Source organism: Staurois parvus, unplaced genomic scaffold, assembly GCF_062004578.1.
Source record: "Staurois parvus isolate SC_StPar_1 unplaced genomic scaffold, SC_StPar_1.0 ptg000191l, whole genome shotgun sequence".
Taxonomy (NCBI): domain Eukaryota; kingdom Metazoa; phylum Chordata; class Amphibia; order Anura; family Ranidae; genus Staurois; species Staurois parvus.
Window position 1 is genome coordinate 7,057,489 of NW_028317987.1, and position 24,136 is coordinate 7,081,624.

The 24,136-nt window shown below is 45.4% G+C and overlaps 1 protein-coding gene across 1 annotated transcript in view; it reads right to left on the reverse strand.

The window, feature by feature from the left end:
- The window catches only part of LOC149461937 (uncharacterized), a 359,663-nt gene that overhangs the window by 294,500 nt on the left and 41,027 nt on the right, over window positions 1–24,136 (reverse strand). The gene's annotated exons all lie outside the window — the stretch shown is intronic.

Sequence of the window (24,136 nt, forward strand, 5' to 3'; positions counted from 1 at the left end):
AGTGTGCCCAGCACAATAGGTGAGTTGGAAGGTTTGGTGCATGAAGAGAACTAGGATTGAATTGGTATTGCTGAATCTTGGCTTCATTCGTCACATGACTGGGCCATTCATATTCCTGGCTAGGTTCTCTTTCGGAGAGACGGGGGAAATAGGAAAGGTGGTGGAGTCTGTCTCTATGTGAGAAGAGATCTCAGAGCGAGTGTGAAAGAGGACCTAGTTGATGGAGAGTGTAATGAGGCTGAAGTATTATGGGTGGAACCAGGGGTGGACTGACAACTCATGGGGCCCCCGGGCAATAGGGAATCATGGGGTCACTTTGTCCTTGCCCAAACTCAAAAAAGCTAATGAAAAAGGTACCAGGGGCATCTCGTGGGACCCCCTACTGACCCCGGGCCCTCGGGCAGTGCACGAGTTTCCAAATAGTCAGTCTGTCCCTGGGTGGAACTGCACATGGGGGGCGTACTACAAAGGTCATCATTGTATTTTGTTATAGGCCTCCCAGTGTTAATGAGGAGGTGGAGACTCCGCTCCTCGCAAAGATGGAAAGGGCTGCAAGAGCTGGGACAGTGATAATAATGGGGGATGGGAACTACCCGGAAATTGACTGGAGTAATGGTACTGCAGGAACAGTTAAAAGACAGGAATGTGTAAACCTACTACAGGAAAATTCTATGGTCCAGTTCATAGAAGCCCCAACTAGGAATGATGCTCTGCTGGACCTGGTCATCTCCAAACATGCAGAGCTTATTACGAATGTCCATAGAAAAGAACATCTGGGTAGCAGTGACTATAACATGATTTCATTTATTGTTAGCTGTAAACAGCGAGCACATACGGGAAAAAAAAAAATGCTGAACTTTAAGAGAGCTAATTTTTAAAGGCTGAGATCTGCTTTCCATGACTTAGATGGTTAGGGAATATTGGCATTGATGAACACAACACAGAAATGGGAGTTCTTCAAAAAGACTGTATGTGACCACACTGCAAAATATATTCCCATGGGCAACAAGTATAAAAGGCTACAAATCAAACCTATGTGGCTTATGGCCAAAGTTACAAAAGCGATAGATAATAAGAAAAGAGCTTTTATTAAATATAAAAATGAAGGAACGCGATCATCGTTTACACATTACAAAGAATATTATTTACATGTTTCCCTCTGTACAGGGCACATCCTCTGCCATTGAAGTGTTACATTTGTAGGAATGGGATTGTGGATCCATCAATATCAGTGAGTTCCGGGGTCAAGAATGGCTACATTTGATGTCTTCTTATCAGGCTGACTTTTCCCAGAAGGAACAAACTGAAACAGAAATATATTCGCTGTTTTTGAGGTTGGGAAAGCTCTTGGAAAAGAAATCGGCACTTTTTTTGGCATAATAAAACATTCGATAAGTATGCCCGAGAAAAGATCAACCCACTTGGGTGGAGGATCCAGATCTTTCCCAACATTGAAAAAATAAGTGAGGAATTTGAAAGGGAACGAGAGGAAAGCCTACAATCATGCTCACAGCAAAAGATGTCCATATTGGCTCCGGAATATAATAAACAGATGTTATCATTGGAGAAGGATATTGGAGGTGCAGAGAGATTGTTATCTGCATTCACAACACTTTCATTGTATTCTGATTTGCAGAGGAAACTTAGGGAAGGCCTAGCAGATTTGTACAAACACATATCAACAAAAAAAGAGAATACATTTTGGTGAGATAAAACAGTGTTTTTGGAAGGAAAAGCATAAAGGTGGACTATCCCTCAATACATGAACCTCCAGAGGAGGCGCTATCACCACACTACACAGGACACCTTAGAACATGAACCTCCAGAGGAGGCGCTATCACCACACTACACAGGACACCTTAGAACATGAACCTCCAGAGGAGGCGCTATCACCACACTACACAGGACACCTTAGAACCTGAACCTCCAGAGGAGGCGCTATCACCACACTACACAGGTCACCTTAGAACAGTGGTCGGCAAGCCGCGGCTCGCGAGCCACATGCGGCTCTTTACACACTTTAATGCGGCTCTTCTGTGTGCTGGGCGCCCGTCCCCTCCCTCCTCTCGGGCGGCCGCCCCAAAAGTCAGGACTCTGCAGCTAGCCTCTGTCAGTGCGCGCCCTGTGTGCAGCCCCCGCGGCCAGCTCTACACAGCTCCAGTCGGGTCATGTGGTATAGGGGGGGGCGTGACTTTCTGTGTAGCGCCGCGGCGGCGAGGCAGCATCCTCTCTCTGTCTGCCGCCCTCAGAAGAAGACTGTGCCTCCCAAATCAGCAGCGTGTCATCCGGTAGGTGTAGCAATGGCCTGGCCTGCCTGCCTCTGGGGACTCAATTTCTGTGACAGAAAAAGGAAGGGTTGGGGGGGAATGGAGGGAGGGAGGGGATGAATATGAACGATATGCCTCTGGAACTTGGAAATGAGAGATGTGGGCAGGGCCAGGGAGAGACAAATGAAAGGGGTGACTGATGGCCATCATGGAGGGGGGGATGATTATGAATTATGTACTCATATGAGAGATGTGAACTGTGAACAGGGCAAAAAGAAAGGGGTGACTGATGGCCATCATGGGAGGGGGGGTGGTGATTATGAATTAAGTGTGCCTAACTATGGAAATGAGAGATGTGAACAGGGCAGGGTAAAAAGAAAGGCATGATGGCCATCATGGGGGGGGGGAATGTGACATGAGGGGGGAGAAATGTGACACGAGGGGGGAGAAATGTGACACGAGGGGGAGAAATGTGACACGAGGGGCAGAAATGTGACATGAGGGGGTGAAATGTGACACGAGGGGAGAAGTGTGACATGGAGGGGCAGAAGTGTGACATGAGGGGAGAAATGTGACATTGTGGGATTGACATAAAAAGGGTTGATGTTAAAAGGGGGGTGTGGACATAAAATTGCGGAATATCGTAATCTAGGAGCCAACAAAATAAGTTAGTGGCCAGGTTCTGAGGTCAATATATAACAGTACCAGTGAGGACTATTTCAGTGTGTTTTCACATACTTTTATATGTACTTTTTTAGTTGTATCTTGATTTTTATTTCATTTTATGTTGTCATTTTTTACTTTTATTCAACTTGACTGCAGAGCCAGTGCAATGTGTGCATGCCTGTTTTATTACTTTTACTTCTTGCCTACTGTTTGGGTGTATCCATCAAGGTGGAGAACCCTGCTTAAAATATCCATGATGAGCCCCACTAATTTTATAATGCTATTTACACACACATAAGATGCCATATATGCGTCATCCACAGATAAATACCAGTGCGTCATCCACAGATCCCCCATAACAGTGCGTCATCCACAGATCCCCCATAACAGTGCGTCATCCACAGATAAATACCAGTGCGTCATCCACAGATAAATACCAGTGCATCTTCCACAGATAAATAACAGTGCGTCATCCAATATTACTTCTTTTATGTGATTAAGGATGCCGGTTTGGTGTTGGTGGCTTTATTTTAAAATGAAACATTTTTATAGGTGCCCTGTTTGACATGGCTACAAAGAAAAAACAACGAAAAACGGAAGACGAAAACCGTGAATTTAAAGTGGAATGGACCGAGACTTTCGCGTTTCAGAACGTAAGTGGCTTTCCGACCTGTCTTATTTGTAAAGAAAAATTGGCGCATAACAAAAAATCTAATTTGGAGAGACACTTTACAACAAAACACTTGTCCTTTAGTAATAAATATCCTGTTGGTGATGCAAGGAAGAAAGCAGTTGAGGAACTTCTGAAGAGTCAAGAAAAATCAAGTTCTGCGTTTAATCAGCGGGTGCAGTCTTCCAACTATGTTAATTTTGCAAGTTTTGCGGTTAGTCAAGAGATTGCTAAGAGAGGCAAACCATATACAGATGGCGAATACATAAAACGTTGTTTTATAAGTGCATCAGAAGAGTTATTCAGGGATTTTAAGAACAAAGAAGAAATTCTAAAAAAAATTAAAGAGTTGCCATTGTCTGCTAAAACAGTGAAGGATAGAACAGCCAAAATGTCTTCCAATATAACCAACCAACAAGTTGATGATCTTAAAGTGGTTTCAGCTTTATCAATAGCAGTTGACGAGTCTTGTGACTTAAATGATACAGCTCAAGTTTCACTTTTTGTAAGATTTATGTCAGCTACAGGTCCTAAAGAAGAACTGTTAGGATTATTGCCACTGAAAGGTCAAACACGTGGAGAGGATATAGCAAATGCTGTAATTGGTTGCATTGAAAAATATCATATTCCACTTGACAAAATCGTCTCAATTGCAACAGACGGGGCAAAAAGTATGACCGGCGTAAGAAATGGATTTGTTGCTATTATGAAAGAAAAAATGAGTCACGAGATACTTACATACCATTGCATCATAAATCAAGAAGCACTTTGTGCGCAGACATTTCCAGAAGAAATGTGCAAAGTTATGGAATTGGTGACTAAGATGATCAACTCCATTGTAGCTAAAGCTCTTCACCATCGCCAATTTAAAGAATTTTTAGTTGAAATTGAGAGTGAGTACGCAGATCTTCTGCTGCATAACAAGGTACGTTGGTTATCAAGAGGAAACGTTTTGAAAGGTTTTGCTTCCTTATTATCAGAAATCAAAGCATTTTTCCTCGAGAAGGGTGTTCACTATCCAGAATTAACAAACGATCAGTGGACCCAAAAACTGTATTTCATGGTGGATGTTACTTCCCATCTAAATCAGCTTAATCATAAACTACAGGGGAAAGGAAACACAATTTTTTCGATGTTAGAAGAAGTTATTTCGTTTGAAAACAAATTATCTGTTTTTGCTCAAGATTTTGACAGAGAAACTTTGATTCACTTTCCAAGCCTGTTGAAACATCGCCAAGAAAATAATTCTGATATTGACATTACCTATTTTAAAACAGCACTTTTAAATATGAGGGAAGCTTTTCTCAAGAGGTTTCAGGAATTCAGAAACAGCAAAGCGACGTTGGCCTTTGTTAAAAAACCTCTGGATGCCACTGTAACGGAATTAAATTTTTCTCCCTTTAATATCGACATTGGCAACTTTGAAATGCAATTGCTGGATTTAAAAAACAAAGAACTGTGGAGCTCGAAATTTGAACGTCTTTGTGCTGATTTAGAAAGATTGGAGAAAAACAAATGTGAACTTAGTTCACAGAACAAGTGGTCTGCTTTGAAAGACCTGGAGAAGGAAGATATGTTGATTTTTAACACCTGGAATAGTATTCCTGACTTATATAATCAACTAAAAAAGCTAGCGTTTGCTGTTCTTTCCTTGTTCGGGTCTACATATTTATGCGAACAATCATTTTCAAGCCTGAACCTTATCAAGAGTAAATCGAGAAATCGTCTCATCGATGAGAACCTGGAATCGTGCCTAAAATTAAAAACAACAACATACAAACCTGACTTACTCAAACTATCCAAGGAAATGCAAGGACAATGTTCACATTAGTGGTTGTGACTTTGTCAGTCATTGTCAGGATGTCATTTTCTCTACATTGTAAGGCAAATTTTACGGAATTTAACGTTATCGATAAATAATATCGTTCTAAAGTTTTTGTTTTATTAGTTGTGTTATTTGTATCCTCCCGACCTATGTGGATACTTGCATGCAGAATATTCTCAATAAAAACTTATTGAAACTAAAAACAGTGTACCATCCTATGTATTTTCAGTTTTAAAAATGTGGCTCTCAAAATAAATTTCAATCGTGGTTTTGGCGAGATTTGGCTCAGTTGAAAAAAAAGGTTGCCCACCACTGCCTTAGAACATGAACCTCCAGAGGAGGCGCTATCACCACACTGCACAGGACACCTGAGAACATGAACCTCCAGAGGAGGCGCTATCACCACACTGCACAGGACACCTGAGAACATGAACCTCCAGAGGAGGCGCTATCACCACACTACACAGGACACCTTAGAACATGAACCTCCAGAGGAGGCGCTATCACCACACTACACAGGACACCTTAGAACATGAACCTCCAGAGGAGGCGCTATCACCACACTACACAGGACACCTTAGAACATGAACCTCCAGAGGAGGCGCTATCACCACACTACACAGGACACCTTAGAACATGAACCTCCAGAGGAGGCGCTATCACCACACTACACAGGACACCTTAGAACATGAACCTCCAGAGGAGGCGCTATCACCACACTACACAGGACACCTTAGAACATGAACCTCCAGAGGAGGCGCTATCACCACACTACACAGGACACCTTAGAACATGAACCTCCAGAGGAGGCGCTATCACCACACTACACAGGACACCTTAGAACATGAACCTTCAGAGGAGGCGCTATCACCACACTACACAGGTCATCTTAGAACATGAACCTCCAGAGGAGGCGCTATCACCACACTACACAGGACACCTTAGAACATGAAACTCCATAGGAGGCCCTATCACCACACTACACAGGACACCTTAGAACATGAAACTCCATAGGAGGCCCTATCACCACACTGCACAGGACACCTTAGAACATGAAACTCCATAGGAGGCCCTATCACCACACTGCACAGGACACCTTAGAACATGAAACTCCATAGGAGGCCCTATCACCACACTGCACAGGACACCTTAGAACATGAACCTTCAGAGGAGGCCCTATCATCACACTACACAGGACACCTTAGAACATGAAACTCCATAGGAGGCCCTATCACCACACTGCACAGGACACCTTAGAACATGAACCTCCAGAGGAGGCGCTATCACCACACTACACAGGACACCTTAGAACATGAACCTCCAGAGGAGGCCCTATCACCACACTGCACAGGACACCTGAGAACATGAACCTCCAGAGGAGGCGCTATCACCACACTACACAGGACACCTTAGAACATGAACCTCCAGAGGAGGCGCTATCACCACTCTGCACAGGACACCTTAGAACATGAACCTGCATAGGAGGCCCTATCACCACACTACACAGGACACCTTAGAACATGAACCTCCAGAGGAGGCGCTATCACCACACTGCACAGGACACCTTAGAACATGAACCTCCAGAGGAGGCGCTATCACCACACTACACAGGACACCTGAGAACATGAACCTCCAGAGGAGGCGCTATCACCACACTACACAGGACACCTTAGAACATGAACCTCCAGAGGAGGCGCTATAACAACACTACACAGGACACCTTAGAACATGAACCTCCAGAGGAGGCCCTATCACCACACTACACAGGACACCTTAGAACATGAACCTCCAGAGGAGGCACTATCACCACTCTGCACAGGACACCTTAGAACATGAACCTCCATAGGAGGCCCTATCACCACACTACACAGGACACCTTAGAACATGAACCTCCAGAGGAGGCGCTATCACCACACTACACAGGACACCTTAGAACATGAACCTCCAGAGGAGGCGCTATCCCCACACTACAAAGGACACCTTAGAACATGAACCTCCAGAGGAGGCGCTATCACCACACTACGCAGGACACCTTAGAACATGAACCTCCAGAGGAGGCGCTATCACCACACTACGCAGGACACCTTAGAACATGAACCTCCAGAGGAGGCGCTATCACCACACTACGCAGGACACCTTAGAACATGAACATCCAGAAGAGGCGCTATCACCACACTACGCAGGACACCTTAGAACATGAACATCCAGAGGAGGCGCTATCACCACACTACGCAGGACACCTTAGAACATGAACCTCCAGAGGAGGCGCTATCACCACACTACGCAGGACACCTTAGAACATGAACATCCAGAGGAGGCGCTATCACCACACTACACAGGACAACTTAGAACATGAACTTCCAGAGGAGGCGCTATCACCACACTACACAGGACACCTTAGAACATGAACCTCCAGAGGAGGTGCTATCACCACACTACACAGGACACCTTAGAAGTATGATGAAAAATAAAATACAAAGTGCAGCACTTGAAATAAAACTAGAGGGGTGGAATCAGTCTAAAACATAAGAATAATCCCAAAATCCACCAATGTAGATAATAGCTGTCGAAAATGGTAGGATTGTGCGCTCACCAGATGCGCATCGAAATGCACATATAAAAATTCCTCCTTAGGGACTAATGGTGATGATGTGTGATGGTTATCTGTAGAACATCCGTCTAGGAATGGGCAGCTCTGCAGTTGGTGGAAGATGTCTGCTTAGCTCCAGAGGTCTCCTTTAGGGTCAGCCACCTGTTTTCAGGGATTCCCTTACTCTGGGTACTTGTTCAGACTGGTACTCCTCACAGGCTCCATAAAGAAGCCATAAAGATTGTGCCCATAGTGTAGTAGTATTAAAATCACTTCATTTTATTCAGAAACGGTAATCAAATATAAGGGGTGACAGGTACACTGACCATTCCAAAGATGAATGAAACACAAATGATGCAGCGCTACCACCATAACAATTCTTCACATATAAATGAATAAGTGAAACAGTGCAAAATTAGTGACACAAATAACATAAACACACAATATTAAATAGTGCCAAAAAACTCATAAAGAATCACGTGTGACAAGTGTCAATACGAGGTCCTAAAAGGACCAAATAACATAAATGGTGCCCCAAGTAATCCAATAGGATCCAATAGTGCTCCAAATCAAACAAGTCACAACAGGACTCAATGTGCTAAAAAACCTCCCACCGGAACTAAAAGTCAGTTCCCACCATATAACACAAAACGCATGTGCATCCCAATAAACGCATAACCTAAGAACTGATCATGCAAACAAACATAAATAAATGAATAAATATATAAAGTCCTGTGAGGTGTAAAACACCTGACAATATACAAAAAAACATATATAAAGTCCACAGCAATTCTTCTTTTTTGTGCTGATAAATGTGCAGAGATATCCAAAAATTGCTGAATTCCCCGCTCACCTCCCTCTTGCAACCTGCACAGGGTCAAAAGGCCTTCAGGATCACTAACACATGGACCCTTAATAGTAGGTAATCCTCCACAGCTCTCCGCACTGACCTCCCCTCATGTACAGATTCCAGCACAGGCTCACAGGGCAGCAGATCTCCTCTTCAGGCACATAAGGTGGCTGCAGCCACTTGATCCCTCAGAAAATAGAAGTGAATGCTTGCATAGTGTACAACTATTTATTCACCAAAGTATCACATATCGAATACGCTCACATTTAAAATCATCTTGTACATCACATGTAAATCAAACCTCAGATCAGATGTACTTGCATGGGTGTCCAATGTAAATAAAGAAGGCGTCCGACCTGAAGTGCGTCACCGCCCACGCGTATCATCACGCTTAACACGTGACTTCATCAGGGCAGGTCCTCTGGCCTGTACAGCATGAATGAGGGGGTTGTTTATGTGGCTGGAGCCACCTGTTACACTATGGGGACACAGCAGCTGTATGAACATAGGTTGTCATCTGACAGGTGTGAAGGCATGGGGAAGTGGCCCTGAATGCTCACTGCCTGTGTTCAGGGCTGTACACCTGCACCCATATGCTTGTCAAATTATGACCTGCAGCATTTCCATTGTGTAACATAGGTTGCCTGCAAACGGCGATAGCCACAAAAACCAACCACTGATTCCCACTCTACAGGCCACAGCACCCATGAGCCCCAAGACCTCCATTACACACACAGCTTTATTTATGAACTCAGTACAGTTTTATCATTTAGATTTCACAGGAATATGGTTGGGATTATGTCCATTAACAAAAGTTTTTAGTGTATTTTACCATAAATATAATTTGGATATTTTCTCTGGTGGTGGGGGGCTGTCAGGTATGCTGTACGGGGCCCCATGATATCTAACAGTGGCCCTGGGTGTATGCTTGTGTCTGTGCCACCTGTATAGTTAGGAAGAACCTTGAACCTCTGCTATGTACCTCAATGGATCTAGGAATTGGACATGTTTTCAACTGAAAATACAACAATTATTAGTAATGTTTCTGCAGCAAATGAGGATCAGCTCCTCAGTGGAGAACAGCAATCTCGCCATGTCCAGATGTGGTCTTGAATTCCACAAAAGAACAATTCACAAAACTAAAACATAGACTTGTAAATGACCACTAAACTCTCCTAACTACACTCCCATCCACTCACACTCCCCACTACCACTTCCGGGTGTGTGCAAACGTCCTGCCGCCAAAGTCATGATGTATTTCCGGTATGACAGCTGCTCTAGCGCATACTCCAACAGCCGTCTTGGCGTTTATTTGTGCACCATATCAATTTTACATGTGGCTCCATTGTGTATGTGACATTCGCAAATATATGTTTGCAGTTCTATTGTGGATTTGGCATTGGTGAATGTATGCTTGCAGCTATACTGTGTATATGACATTGGTGAATGTATGCTTGCAGCTCTACTGTGTATATGACATTGGTGACTGTATGTTTGCAGCTATACTGTGTATATGACATTGGTGAATGTATGCTTGCAGCTATACTGTGTATATGACATTGGTGAATGTATGTTTGCAGCTCTACTGTGTATATGACATTGGTGAATGTATGTTTGCAGCTATACTGTGTATATGACATTGGTGAATATATATTTGCCAGTAAAGGCCCAAAGTCAACATAAATTGGGGGCCCAATTTATTACTGTTAAGAGGATTGTAGAAAAAGAATAGCTAGCTGCACATTGAACATGACCTATTTATTGGTACATAACATGGTCTTGTGGTGCAATAGGGGGCTTTTGGTTTGTTAGTTTGGACATACTTGCATATAGCGCTGTCCATTTACGCAGCGCTTTACATGTATGTGGTAAATTCACATCAGTCCCTAACCCTCAAGGGGCGTACTAATAGCCCTAACTTACATTCATACACATATAGGGCCAATTTTGACAGGATCCAATTAACCTACCAGCATGTCTTTAGAGTGTGGGAGGAAACCGGAGTACCTGGAGGAAACACACAGGCACAGGGAGAAAATGCAAACTCCAGGCAGGAGGTGCCATGGCTGGGATTCGAACCAATGACCCTAGTACTGCCAGGTGGAAGTGCTAACCATTTAGCCACTGTGCTACATTCAACTAGAACATGAAATAATCCCCTCAAAAAATACATAGTCCAAATGTTTTTTGATCAAATACACATTCCACATTTATTTGGACAGCAACAACAAGTAGGCACATTCAATTTCTTGGTGAAGAAAAAAAAAAAGCAGGATTGATGTTGCTAAAATAGAACGGTCCTGCTCATAAGAGCTTACAATCTAAAAGATTATACCTCTAATGAACTGTGCTTTCACAGGATACAGCAGGAGACAAACAGTTAATAGGAATCACTTAGGCTTATCCACAGAACAAGCTGCAGATCGAAATATCAATATAAAAATACATATGTGCCAAAATAAAAACACCTCCCACCTCCCCAAATCCCCCACACACACATTTCTCACCATGTTTGTCTGAAAACTGCATTTCATTCTAAATAAAGAAAACTTGGAAGAGCAGAGCAATGGACATGTGTTAGGATTACAATGCAAAGATAATAAACACAATCATTGTACAATAACACACAAACACACCTTAGAAGGAAGAACATGCAAAACATTTACAGCCCACATCAAAACACAGCATGAGTGTGGCCTGGGGCAATTCACCACAATATCTCTTCCCCCCCAAACACAGCGTGAGTGTGGCCTGGGGCAATTCACCACAATATCTCTTCCTCCCCAAACCACCACAGACAAGGACTTGCAGAAATAATGTGCCTGTACAAGGCAAAAATCACCCACTACTGCAACTCTTTATATAAGGTAGGCCACACCCACCACTGTCATTCATTTGGTCAGAGAAAGTGTTTGCACCTGATGAATCCTCTTCCCACCTGTGTTAACCCTTGGTATGCAGGCCCCATAAATCAGAGTAAAAAAAAAAGCCACAGTGAAGTGTACCTGTGCAGCATACAACAGAACATTGAACAGGAATGTGAAAGGGAACCCTATTGGCAATATTTCTTGGCCCTATGGGCACAATTCACTGCAGATTATCGCATGAGTTAAGGCAGTCACATGACCACATCTCGCATGCAATACTGAAAATGTCAATTCACTTTTGCTAGCATGCAACATTTCCCATAAATAGGAAAAACATTCAGGAAATCAAACATAAAAAGGCCTTACACCCCGGTCACATCAAAGCCGATTTGAAAATTGTGCGACCTACAGTGAAGATGCCGATTTCCTTGTGATTTGCAAGACATCTGACACAGATATCTATGCAAATCGTCACAAAAGTAGTACATGTACTACTTCAGAAATCAGTGTTGGAAACGCACCCATGTGACTGCTCTAATATCAGACAATAGGGTGCAACTTGGCATACGATTTGTAAGTCGCATATCATGCAAATCGCATGCCAAGTCGCATCCAGGGTGTACGATTTCAGGTGCGATTTGGGAATTGAAATTGTACCTGATATCTGATCTAATGAATGTGGATGTGAGTGTCTTAACGTAAGCGATTTGCTGCAGCACAATTTCAAACGTTGTTCTTGTATAACTTTTTCAGCATTTTGTAGCGATTTCACATATAGACTACAATAGAAACCGCAGTGCAAAACACAATTGAAAATTCAATAACTCATTGGTAAATCTACAGAAAACACGGTGAAATTGCCAACAAAAAGCACAATTTTAAATCACATCTAGTGTGACCAAGCAGGTAATTCAACAAAGGAAATAAATCTTTGAAGGCATGCGGTATCTGCATGCTCAGACAAGGGTCTGTTATGGATTTGGGGGGGGGACTCCATGCCATTATTTTATTTATTTTTTTTTTAATCCTTTTCTCTCTCTCGCTCACTCTTCTCATGGTTTGATAAACTTTCCCAAAAGGGGGTGGAGTGCAAACCAGCATTATCCAATCAATCATTAGTCCAGGCCCTTATCTCATCCCATCGTTTGACATTCACATAAGGTGCTACTTTAAAGGTGTTTGAACAGACAAGACCTCATTCTAATTCACATTCTAGGGATCATTTAGACAGAAAGCAAAGATGCTGCTTTCTGTGGTGTGAATCAATCCTAAGTCCCTGGGCAAGGTCAGTGTAACTAGCCAGATGTCTCCAATGTGACACAAATGTTGTGCTATGTTGCCAATTCTGATGTATGTTGGTTCTATGTATCCCAATACAAAGGATTGCAATACTAATACAGGCGTACCACGGTTTACCAACGCCTCGGTTAACGGAATTTTTGGTTTCCGAATGAAAATCCATTGAAAATAATGCCTCGGATTACACAATTAATAATTTTTTTCACAATACAAAGTGTATGTCGGCACTGATTTTCAAATGCAAATGCCGCCTTTTTTTTTTTCTTCACTATAGTTCACAAGCTTAGAAGTCACTTTCCCCGAAGTTACAGAAAACTTTGTATCTTTTAATAAACTCAAAGTAAACATTGTTTCCTTTAGGGATATAAATTCCAAGAAAACTTTTTATTTTAGCTGGGGGAAGTGACAGGTGAATTTCTGAGCTATTCTGAAGAAAAAAAATGGAGAATTACATTTAAAAACCAGCACTATAATAAATAAAAAACAGCGTGGGGTCCCCCCTCCCATCCACACCAAGCCCTTCAGGTCTGGTATGTATCTTAAGGGGTAACTCCACCCCAAAATGTAAACAAAAAACGGCGTGGGGTCCCCCTCCCATCCACACCAAGCCCTTCGGGTCTAGTATGGATATTAAGGGGGAACTCCACGCCGAAATTAAAGAAAAAAACAGCAGCGTGGGGTTCCCCCCAAAATCCATACCAGACACTTATCCGAGCATGCAGCCCGGCAGGTAAGGAAAGGGGGGGAGAGGGAGCGCCCCCCCTCCTGAACCATACCATGCCACATGCCCTCAACATGGGGGGGTGCTTTGGGGCAGGGGGGCTCCCCCCCAAATCACCTTGTCCCCATGTTGATGGGGACAAGGGCCTCTTCCCCATAACCCTGGCCGGTGGTTGTGGGGGTCTGCGGGTGGGGGGCTTATCAGAATCCGGGGCGGGCTTATCAGAAATGGGGCGGGGTTTCTCGGATGAGGTCCCCGGCTATTTTTACATTCAGCTGTCAAAATAAATATTATCTAGACCTTCTAAATAAGTAAAATCATTACAGAAATAATTATAAAGGATAAGAAACAAAAATAGAATCAATAGAACTAAGGAAATCAAATTATAATACATGAAGATATGCCGATTGCTGTTTATTAAACACAGGAGACGCGACCGAGTGCCGGCTGTCAGAGGACTCCACACACAGGAGATGCGACCGAGTGTCGGCTGTCAGAGGACTCCACACACAGGAGACGTGACCGAGTGCCGGCTGTCAGAGGACTCCACACACAGGAGACGTGACCGAGTGCCGGCTGTCAGAGGACTCCACACACAGGAGACGTGACCGAGTGTCGGCTGTCAGAGGACTCCACACACAGGAGACGTGACCGAGTGTCGGCTGTCAGAGGACTCCACACACAGGAGACGGGACCGAGTGCCGGCTGTCAGAGGACTCCACACACAGGAGACGTGACCGAGTGCCGGCTGTCAGAGGACTCCACACACAGGAGACGTGACCGAGTACCGGCTGTCAGAGGACTCCACACACAGGAGATGCGACAGAGTGCCGGCTGTCAGAGGACTCCACACACAGGAGACGTGACCGAGTACAGGCTGTCAGAGGACTCCACACACAGGAGATGCGACCGAGTGCCGGCTGTCAGAGGACTCCACACACAGGAGATGCGACAGAGTGCCGGCTGTCTGAGGACTCCACACACAGGAAACGTGACCGAGTGCCGGCTGTCAGAGGACTCCACACACAGGAGACGTGACCGAGTGCCGGCTGTCAGAGGACTCCACACGCAGTAGACGCGACCGAGTGCCGGCTGTCAGAGGACTCCACACAAAGGAGACATGACCGAGTGCCGGCTGTCAGAGGACTCCACACACAGGAGACGCGACCAAGTGCCGGCTGTCAGAGGAATCCACACACAGGAGATGTGACTGAGTGCCGGCTGTCAGAGGACTCCACACACAGGAGACGTGATCGAGTGTCGGCTGTCAGAGGACTCCACACACAGGAGACGCGACCGAGTGGCGGCTGTCAGAGGACTCCACACTGAGATTTACTACTGAGCAGTGGCTAAAAAGCAAGCGCCTACAGAGGACGTCTAAAATGTGTTCTGCGCATGCGCATTTATATCGGCCAAATAAGCTGCACGGGCGTCTAGTTTTTACTGTGTTGATTTGTTTTTAAAAAACAATTTTTAACACATTCTTAATTTTTTTTTGAAATGGCAGATATTGTTTAAAGTGAAGTCCTGATATTTGGCAAAGCAAATTTCAATGGGAACTCTGCAGTGATTTTTCATGGTGTTAGACATGCCTCTTACCAAGTCTGCTTTGTGAGTCTGATTCCTGGCGTGTGTCTCATTAGTAAATTCGATTGGGCGTCTACTTATGGACGCTGCTCAATAGTTAATCTCGTTGCGGGGTAAAAGTAGACGGTCGCTTGTAAAAATTAGACGTTCGCCCACGGATATGCGCCCAGGCACAATAGTAAATCAGTGCCTCAATGTCTCCTATGATTGTTTGGGATGCTTTGAAAGCATATATTAGAGGCACGTGTATCAGAGAAATTTCCAGAATGAAGACTAACTCCAGACAATGGGGGGTTGAGGCCGGCCAATCTGTAACTAAGGCAGGACAAGCCTATCTTAGCAATAACAACCCTGATACAGAGAGGGGGTGCTTGCGGCACAACAGTTTCTGCGCACTGTCCAACTTCAGCATGCTGAAAATAAACATTTTTTCCTTCTCAAGCCTTGAGGAGGGGGAAAAGACGGGTCATATTCTCACAATCATTGCAAAAGCTCAGTAACCATCTTCTCATATCTCTTCTTTAAAACTGCCCTCGACTCAATTGGTCACAGATACCTCCATCCTCCATCTTACAAGGCTTTAGATCTTTTCATGAAACGCTCTACTCTCCCAAAGTGTCTTCGGATGACTCTAGCATGTGGGAGTTTTTAACACTTCCTCAACTTACTATCCAACAAAGGCAAAAGCTTAATACACCTCTCACTCCTGAAGACTTGCAGATGGCTGGAGCTTCATACTCCAATTCCAAGGCTCCCGGCGGAGATGGGCTGCCCATGGAAATTTACAAATCTTTTGGGGGAATACTTCTACCTGAACTACTTAAAATACTCCAGGTGGCATTGGAACAGAACTCCCTCCCCATGTATGAGGCAATAATAGTCGTACTTGAAGCCAGGGAGGAACCCAACCTTAGCAGAATCCTACCGGCCCATATCGCTATTGACCTCAGACCTCATAATTATTACTGAAGTACTGGTGACCAGACTGACTAGGGTTATCTCTACACTTATTCACCCGGATCAGTCGAGTTTCATCCAGATCTACAGCAATCAATAGTCATAGGCTTTATCTTAACCTTCAAATCCCTTCTGATAATATGGGTGTAACGGAAGCGTAGGCAGGACAGAGCACACGGAGAAGATGGGGAACACAGAAAACTTTATTGAAGCAACAAATTGACAGACACTCAATGGGGAAATGGCAGGGAGGGTGATGTGTGCGCAAACCAGGGACGATTCCAGGCACGGGGGGTCTTCAGCGACAGGCAGGCAATCTCCCCCCTAGGCTTGGGGCCTCAGCCGAGCTCCCTCCGTGACTGGACAGCGGATTGGAGACTCGGGCAACAGGCGGCAACCTACCACTAAGCAGGGGCCTCGGGCAACAGGCGGCAACCTACCACTGGGCAGGGGCCTCGGGCAACAGGCGGCAACCTACCACTGGTCAGGGGCCTCAGGCAACAGGCGGCAACCTACCACTGGGCAGGGGCCTTGGGCAACAAGGGGCAATCTACCCCTGGGCAGGGGTCTCGAGCAACAGGCGGCAATCTACCCCTGGGCAGGGGCCTCGGGGACTCAACGGGACTCTAGCTGTGGAGACTGGCCACAGCACAGCTCCCACCCAGCTTTCTAGGGTCATTGGGTTCACGGGGACTCAACGGGTAGCGATGGCTCAAACACTCAGGGGCACCACAGGTAGCTATACTCCGGGCATGCCATCAGGACACGGGTGGTCAGTGCACACACAGCGGAGACAGTTCAGGACACGAGTGGTCGGTGCACACACCGGGAACAGTTCAGAACACGGGTGGTCGGTGCACACAGTAGGCACCGTTCAGGACACAGGTGGTCAGTGCGCACAACAGGGACGGTTCAGGACATGGGTGGTCGGTGCACACAGCGGAGACAGTTCAGAACACGGGTGGTCGGTGCGCACAACAGGGACAGTTCAGGACACGGGTGGTCGGTGCACACATCGGGGACAGTTCAGAACACGGGTGGTCGGTGCGCACAGCCGACACAGTTCAGGACACAGGTGGTCAGTGCGCACAACAGGGACAGTTCAGGACATGGTGGTCGGTGCACACAACAGGAACAGTTCAGGACACAGGTGGTCAGTGCACACAACAAGGACAGTTCAGGACACGGGTGGTCGGTGCACACAGCGGGGACAGTTCAGGACATGGGTGGTCAGTGCACACAGCGGGGACAGTTCAGGACACTCACGGTAAGCAGCTTGCAGACCCTCAGCGGCAGGCGGCTCCAGACAGGGATGAGCAGCGGTCAGCATTCTAGGGACAACCAGTGATCAGCAGACAGCAGCAGCTCCCAGGGCACTCAGCAGCAGACAGCCTCCAGGGACACGCAGCCACGGACAGTGTGCAGACTCCCTCAGCAGCAGCTCTCAGGCACTCAGCAGCAGACAGGGTGTAAGGGTGCCCAGTAGACAGGCTTACAGACTGGCAGGGCCTCAGCTGTGGGGTCTGACCTTTGAGGAGAAGGCTCATGCAGAGCTGTGGAGACTCCCAACCCTGGGGTATTGTAGAGGGCTACAGTCCTGACCTTTTGGGGTCTGCAGGGGGAATGGCTGGGGAGGCTCAGTCCCCCTCACCCGAGCCTCCCAGCATCTTTCTGGGAGCAATATGGTTCCAGCCGCATGGACAGGAGCAGAGAGAGAAGGGCTACTTCCTGTGCGAGAGTTTTGAAAATCAAGTGGGACGCGGCTAGGTTGCCTCAGCAACGGCCAGCCCAGCATTGTCCATGGAAGCTCCCCAGACTTCAGAATGTGCAAGGGGGAAGGGAGGGGTGGAGGGATATGGCGGGGGATGGGAGAGGCACTGGCAGTCCGTGACAATGGGTGACGGTGATTTTGTCTCCTGATGCTGCTAAGGTGTTTGGCAGTGTAGAATGGCGATACCTTTGGCAAGTCTTTGTGAAATGTAATCCTGGGGAACACTTTCATTTTGTGGATTTAATTATTCTATTGTGCCCATTCGGGTTAACAATGCCCTGTCCATCTCATTCACACTAGGCAGAGGAACACGGCAGGGCTGTCCTCTCTCCCCGCTGTTATTCGCTATAGTGATAGAACCTCTGGTGGCTGCCATTGGAGAGGATCCGGGTAAATGGTTTTTGTAGAGGAGAGCAGATGGAGAAAGTAGCGTTCTATGACGATGACACCCTTCTGTTTTTGGGTGATACATTTGCGTGTCATTGACACACCTAATGACATTAATCAGTGAATTTGGCTCCTTCTCCGGCTTCTCAATAAATTGGGATAAGTCCACCCTTCTCCCACTGGACACCCTTACACATCCCATACCACCTGAAGCTGTGAGGATGGAAATAGTGGCCTCCTTTATATATCTGGGTATTATCATTCATCCCACTCTATCGAAATATACAGATCTAAACTGACCTCCATTCATTAAAAGATTTCAACAGAAAACAACTAGCTGGACTAAACTCCCTCGATCCGTGGTAGGGAGGTGTAACTTAATCAAGATGATCTGGGCCCCTCAATGACTTTATATTCTGCACAACATCCCTGTTTGGATTCCTATACTGATCTTTAGAAGATTGGATATGGTGTTTGGCTCCTTAATCTGGTGGATGCCACGCCTCGGATTGAACTAGAAACTCTACAGGAGGCTAAATATATGGGAGGCCCCGAGGTTCCCAATCCTTCTCTTTATTATATTGTGGCCCAGTTACAACACTTTCCAGCCTGGCGGGACAATACACACCCAGACCTGGTCAGTTCACTTCTTCTAAGGATTGTGTCCACAGATCATTTAGAGGAATGCCTGGAAGTAGGTGAGTTCAAAGCCCTAGCACAGTTCCCCACTCTAGCACTGATTGACAGAATTTGGAGCAAGGCCAAATATTATTTCCAATCTCAAGGTTTTACCACATTCACACGTATCCTTAATAACCAGAACTACCCGGAGCTTCTTAAACTGGAGGGGGTGATCTCAGTGGAAAGAGTGTCTTGAGTGGGGGAGGGGTGACAACACTAAGGGAGAGAGTGTCCTCAGAAGGGTAAGGGTGTCCCCAGTGCAGGAAAGGAGGGGAAGGGGTGTCTTCAGAGGAGGAAAAGAGAGGAATAGGTATCTTCAGTGGAGAGGGTGTCTTTAGTGGGGGAGGGGTGTCCTCTATGGGGGGAGAAAGGGGGTGTTCTTAGTGGAGGACGGGAAGGGTTTTTTGGGTAAATGACACCAGATCAAAGTCCTCCTGAGAAGTTCCTAAAAAGACAACTGTCTTGTCTATGTAAAAAGATAGCTTTAGCTGAATCTTAGAAAGCACAGCTTATTATACGGGGGCTAGGAGGTAAACTGCCCCCAGCTTTGTTTGTGGACAGGGAGGAGTTCAATGGTCTGTTTACACAAGTCCTAAACAGAAGCTCCATTGTTCTCTGAGTTTCATTTCTCCAGAAGGAAGAACCTGTTCTGGCTGTACAGATCACACAGGTGGAGTCTACACTGCAGTCTGCATTGTCAGCCGAGCAGCTGAAGGAGTCCAACATCTAAACGTCTACTAATCAGGCGTACTCTTGGAGCACCACCTACACAAGACTCACCTCGTCCATCTAGACTGCTCACTAGAGCTTCTTCTACAGCCTCTGACCCATCACTTCCTTCCTCTGCTGGAGGCACATTGTTGGGATCTATAGAGGGACAACACCGGCCTCGTTTTGTACATCAGAATCAAGGAAACAGAAGAGATCCGGCCACAGGGGAGGTAGGAAACATCAACGCTACAACAAGGGATCTCCCACTCATCCAACCATCCCAACAGATGATTCATCATCAACAGAAATAGACGGAATTGTCACCTTCTCCTCAGCTGGACTGACATCGGGTAAGATGGACCTTCTGGGGAAAGGTTTGGGCTTTAGCCCTAAAGGTATCATGAAGAAGTTTTTGTTGGCACAGGACTTGTATAGATGTGTCAGGAATATTAGATAGAAGGGACATTATTCTTGGAGAGGTGATATTGAGGGATCATCTGTAGTCACACCACTGAGTAGGTCTGTCTGAGGTTTACAGACAAAATGGAAGTTTCCACCACCCACTACATATGCAGCAGCAGAAATGTTTCTTCATTTGGATGATAAAGATGGTAAAGTATGACAGTCTATAATCAGGAACTCTGGGGTCATATCCTAATAATGGGACCATTGAGGAGAAAGGTGCATTGCCATCATTAGCAGCAAGGGGAGATATAACATTGAAGCCAGCTGATAAGGGGGGATGGGTGGTCATTATGGACACAGCATGTGATGACAATGAGACACTGGAGAGAGCAAAGTCTGGTGCAGCTCTGCATAGGAACCAATCAGCTATGTCAAAGCTTAATTGAACAAGCTGAAGTCAGACCCTGATTGGCCCCCATGCACAGCTGCCCCAGATTTTGCACACTCCAGTTTTAGTAAATCAGCCCCATTGTGTCCATCTGAGATGGTTTGTGCCAGATCCCGGGTTGTGAGTTCCATTCAGTACAATGTCTTTGGGTTCTCTTGCTAGTTGACTGCCCCCTTGTTAGTTGAGGTGTTTGTAGTCATAGAGGTGTTGGGTCATGATGGGATGATGTTGTGTCAGGTGAATGGTAGGCTCTGACCTGGTTTTATCTGCCAGCTCTGTGTTGATTCGCTGAGTTTTCTATTGTTTGTTATGTCCATCCTTGGAATTAGGGAGGACAGTATGATGTTGGAGTGAGGACATTTTTGTTGTGCGGTCTCTGTTAGTTGTAATAGTTTATTCTCAGAGGCTTCCTTTTGTCCCTGGAGGATGTTTGGGTCGGTGTGTATGATGATATGTTTGGGTCGGTGTGTATGATGATACGTTTGGGTCGGTGTGTATGATGATACGTTTGGGTCGGTGTGTATGATGATATGTTTGGGTCGGTGTGTATGATGATATGTTTGGGTCGGTGTGTATGATGATATGTTTGGGTCGGTGTGTATGATGATATGTTTGGGTCGGTGTGTATGATGATATGTTTGGGTCTGTGTGTATGATGATACGTTTGGGTCGGTGTGTATGATGATACGTTTGGGTCGGTGTGTATGATGATACGTTTGGGTCTGTGTGTATGATGATATGTTTGGGTCGGTGTGTATGATGATATGTTTGGGTCTGTGTGTATGATGATACGTTTGGGTCGGTGTGTATGATGATACGTTTGGGTCGGTGTGTATGATGATACGTTTGGGTCTGTGTGTATGATGATATGTTTGGGTCGGTGTGTATGATGATATGTTTGGGTCGGTGTGTATGATGATATGTTTGGGTCAGTGTGTATGATGATACGTTTGGGTCGGTGTGTATGATGATATGTTTGGGTCGGTGTGTATGATGATATGTTTGGGTCGGTGTGTATGATGATATGTTTGGGTCGGTGTGTATGATGATATGTTTGGGTCGGTGTGTATGATGATATGTTTGGGTCGGTGTGTATGATGATATGTTTGGGTCGGTGTGTATGATGATATGTTTGGGTCGGTGTGTATGATGATATGTTTGGGTCGGTGTGTATGATGATATGTTTGGGTCGGTGTGTATGATGATATGTTTGGGTCGGTGTGTATGATGATATGTTTGGGTCGGTGTGTATGATGATATGTTTGGGTCGGTGTGTATGATGATACGTTTGGGTCGGTGTGTATGATGATATGTTTGGGGTTGGTGAAATACGGATCATTGATGACTCCTATCGCTTGTTCAGTTGTTGGACTTGAATTTTGTTGTCTCTTGTTCCTGGGAAGAGCCGTTTGGTGTTTAGATATTTCCCATTGGAGTCTATTATTAACAAAAAGAATCCGGAGTTTGTTGGCTGTTCTTGTGGTTTGATGACTGTTTGTTTGTAGGGATGGGCTTCATGTTCCAGTTGAACCTAAGTTTGATTTGAACATGGGCCGTTCATGTGTTCGGCAAACACAAAAAGTACGGGTGTTCAGTGGGCTGTTTGCCCACCGCGCCCCACAATGCACTGCACCCTGACAGTGCATTGTGATTGGACAAAGCAATGCACCTAACCACAAGTCAGGTGTAATACTTTGACCAATCACAGCGTGTGGTGATGTCACAAGGGGGTGGGGTATATAAAAACTGTTGTCATGGCCCCAGCTGTCAGACAGTCGGGAGCCAGTGTCGCAAGCAGAGCTTTTTCCCCCTTTTTTGGGTAGCGGTGGTGGCAGGATCGTGATTGATGTTGGATCTACTTTGGGGGACATTTTTTTTAAAATGTTTATTTTTAATAAAGGACTTGTCAAAGATTGACTCCTATCACTTTTTACACTACACTTTTTTTTGTGAATGGATAGCAGTATCATATACCGCCAACTCATTCACATAGGCGAGGTGCTGGGATCTTGGGGTCCCCTTGTTAAAGGGGGCTTTCAGATTCTAATAAGCCCCCAGGCTGCAGACCCCCACAACCACAGGACACAGTTGTGGGAAAGAGGCCCTTGTCCCCATCAATATGTGGACAAGGTGCTTTGGGGGGCTCCTGACCCAAAGCACCCCCCCATGTTGAGGGCATGTGTCCTGGTATGGTTCAGGAAGGGGGGCACTCTCCACCCTTTTCCTGACCTGCCAGGCTGCATACTTAGATAAGGGTCTGGTATGGATTTTGGGGGGACCCCCATGCCATTTTTAACCAATAGCCATCCGGCCAATAGCTATTTGGTGGCCAGAAAAAGGCAGTAGATTTCCGGGTGGCGTCCTCCCGCACATGCACAGTTTTCGCACTTGCAGAGCGCGCAGCAGCGCAATCTGTCACCGGCCGTGTACCTCGAACATGGCCGATGACAGATCTGTGTACCAGCCCCGTTGCTGGTACCATGTGACCTGCTGTGACCAATCACAGCAGGTCACATGACAGTTGTATACAATGGATGGCTTCATTCATGCCATCCATTGTATACTAGTGTGTCTAGCTGTGAATGGTCACAGCGATCACATGCACATGTCATGTGACTATCTGTGTCCAAATCACAGCTAAGCACAAAAAAAAAAAAACCCTGAATGAATTGATGTCATTCAGGTAAATGCTTGCTTATAGCAAAGTAATTCTTTGCTATAAGCACATTGTGTAAAAAAAAAAAAAAATACTGATCACTTCCCCAAAGTAGTACAATGTTACTATGGTAACATTGTACTACTTTGGACATAGTAAAATATAAAAAAAAATATTAAAAAAGAAAAAAAATTAATAAAAAATTAAAAATAATAATTAAAAAAAATATATATATATATATATATATATTTTTTTTTTTTTTCATACTGTCGCCAGTCAGTGTCCCTGATCACCGCCATGCCAGTTATATGATGATGCTGTACTGCACTGGTGACAGTATGTAAAAACATAGTGAAAATAATTTTTTTTATTTTTTCGTTTTCCGAAAAATTCTGACAAAAAAAATACAACTTCAAAAAACTCGCCATGCCTCTTATGAAGTACGTTGGACTGTGTAATTTGCAAAAAGGGGTCATTTGGGGGATATCTGTCCTGTCCTGACATTTGGGGGATATCTGTACCGTCCTGACATTTGGGGGATATATGTACCGTTCTGACATTTGGGGGATATCTGTACCGTCCTGACATTTAGGGGATATCTGTACTGTCCTGACATTTGGGGGATATCTGTACTGTTCTGACATTTGGGGGATATCTGTACCATTCTGACATTTGGGGGATATCTGTACTGTCCTGACATTTGGGGGATATCTGTACCGTCCTGACATTTGGGGGATATATGTACCGTTCTGACATTTGGGGGATATCTGTACCGTCC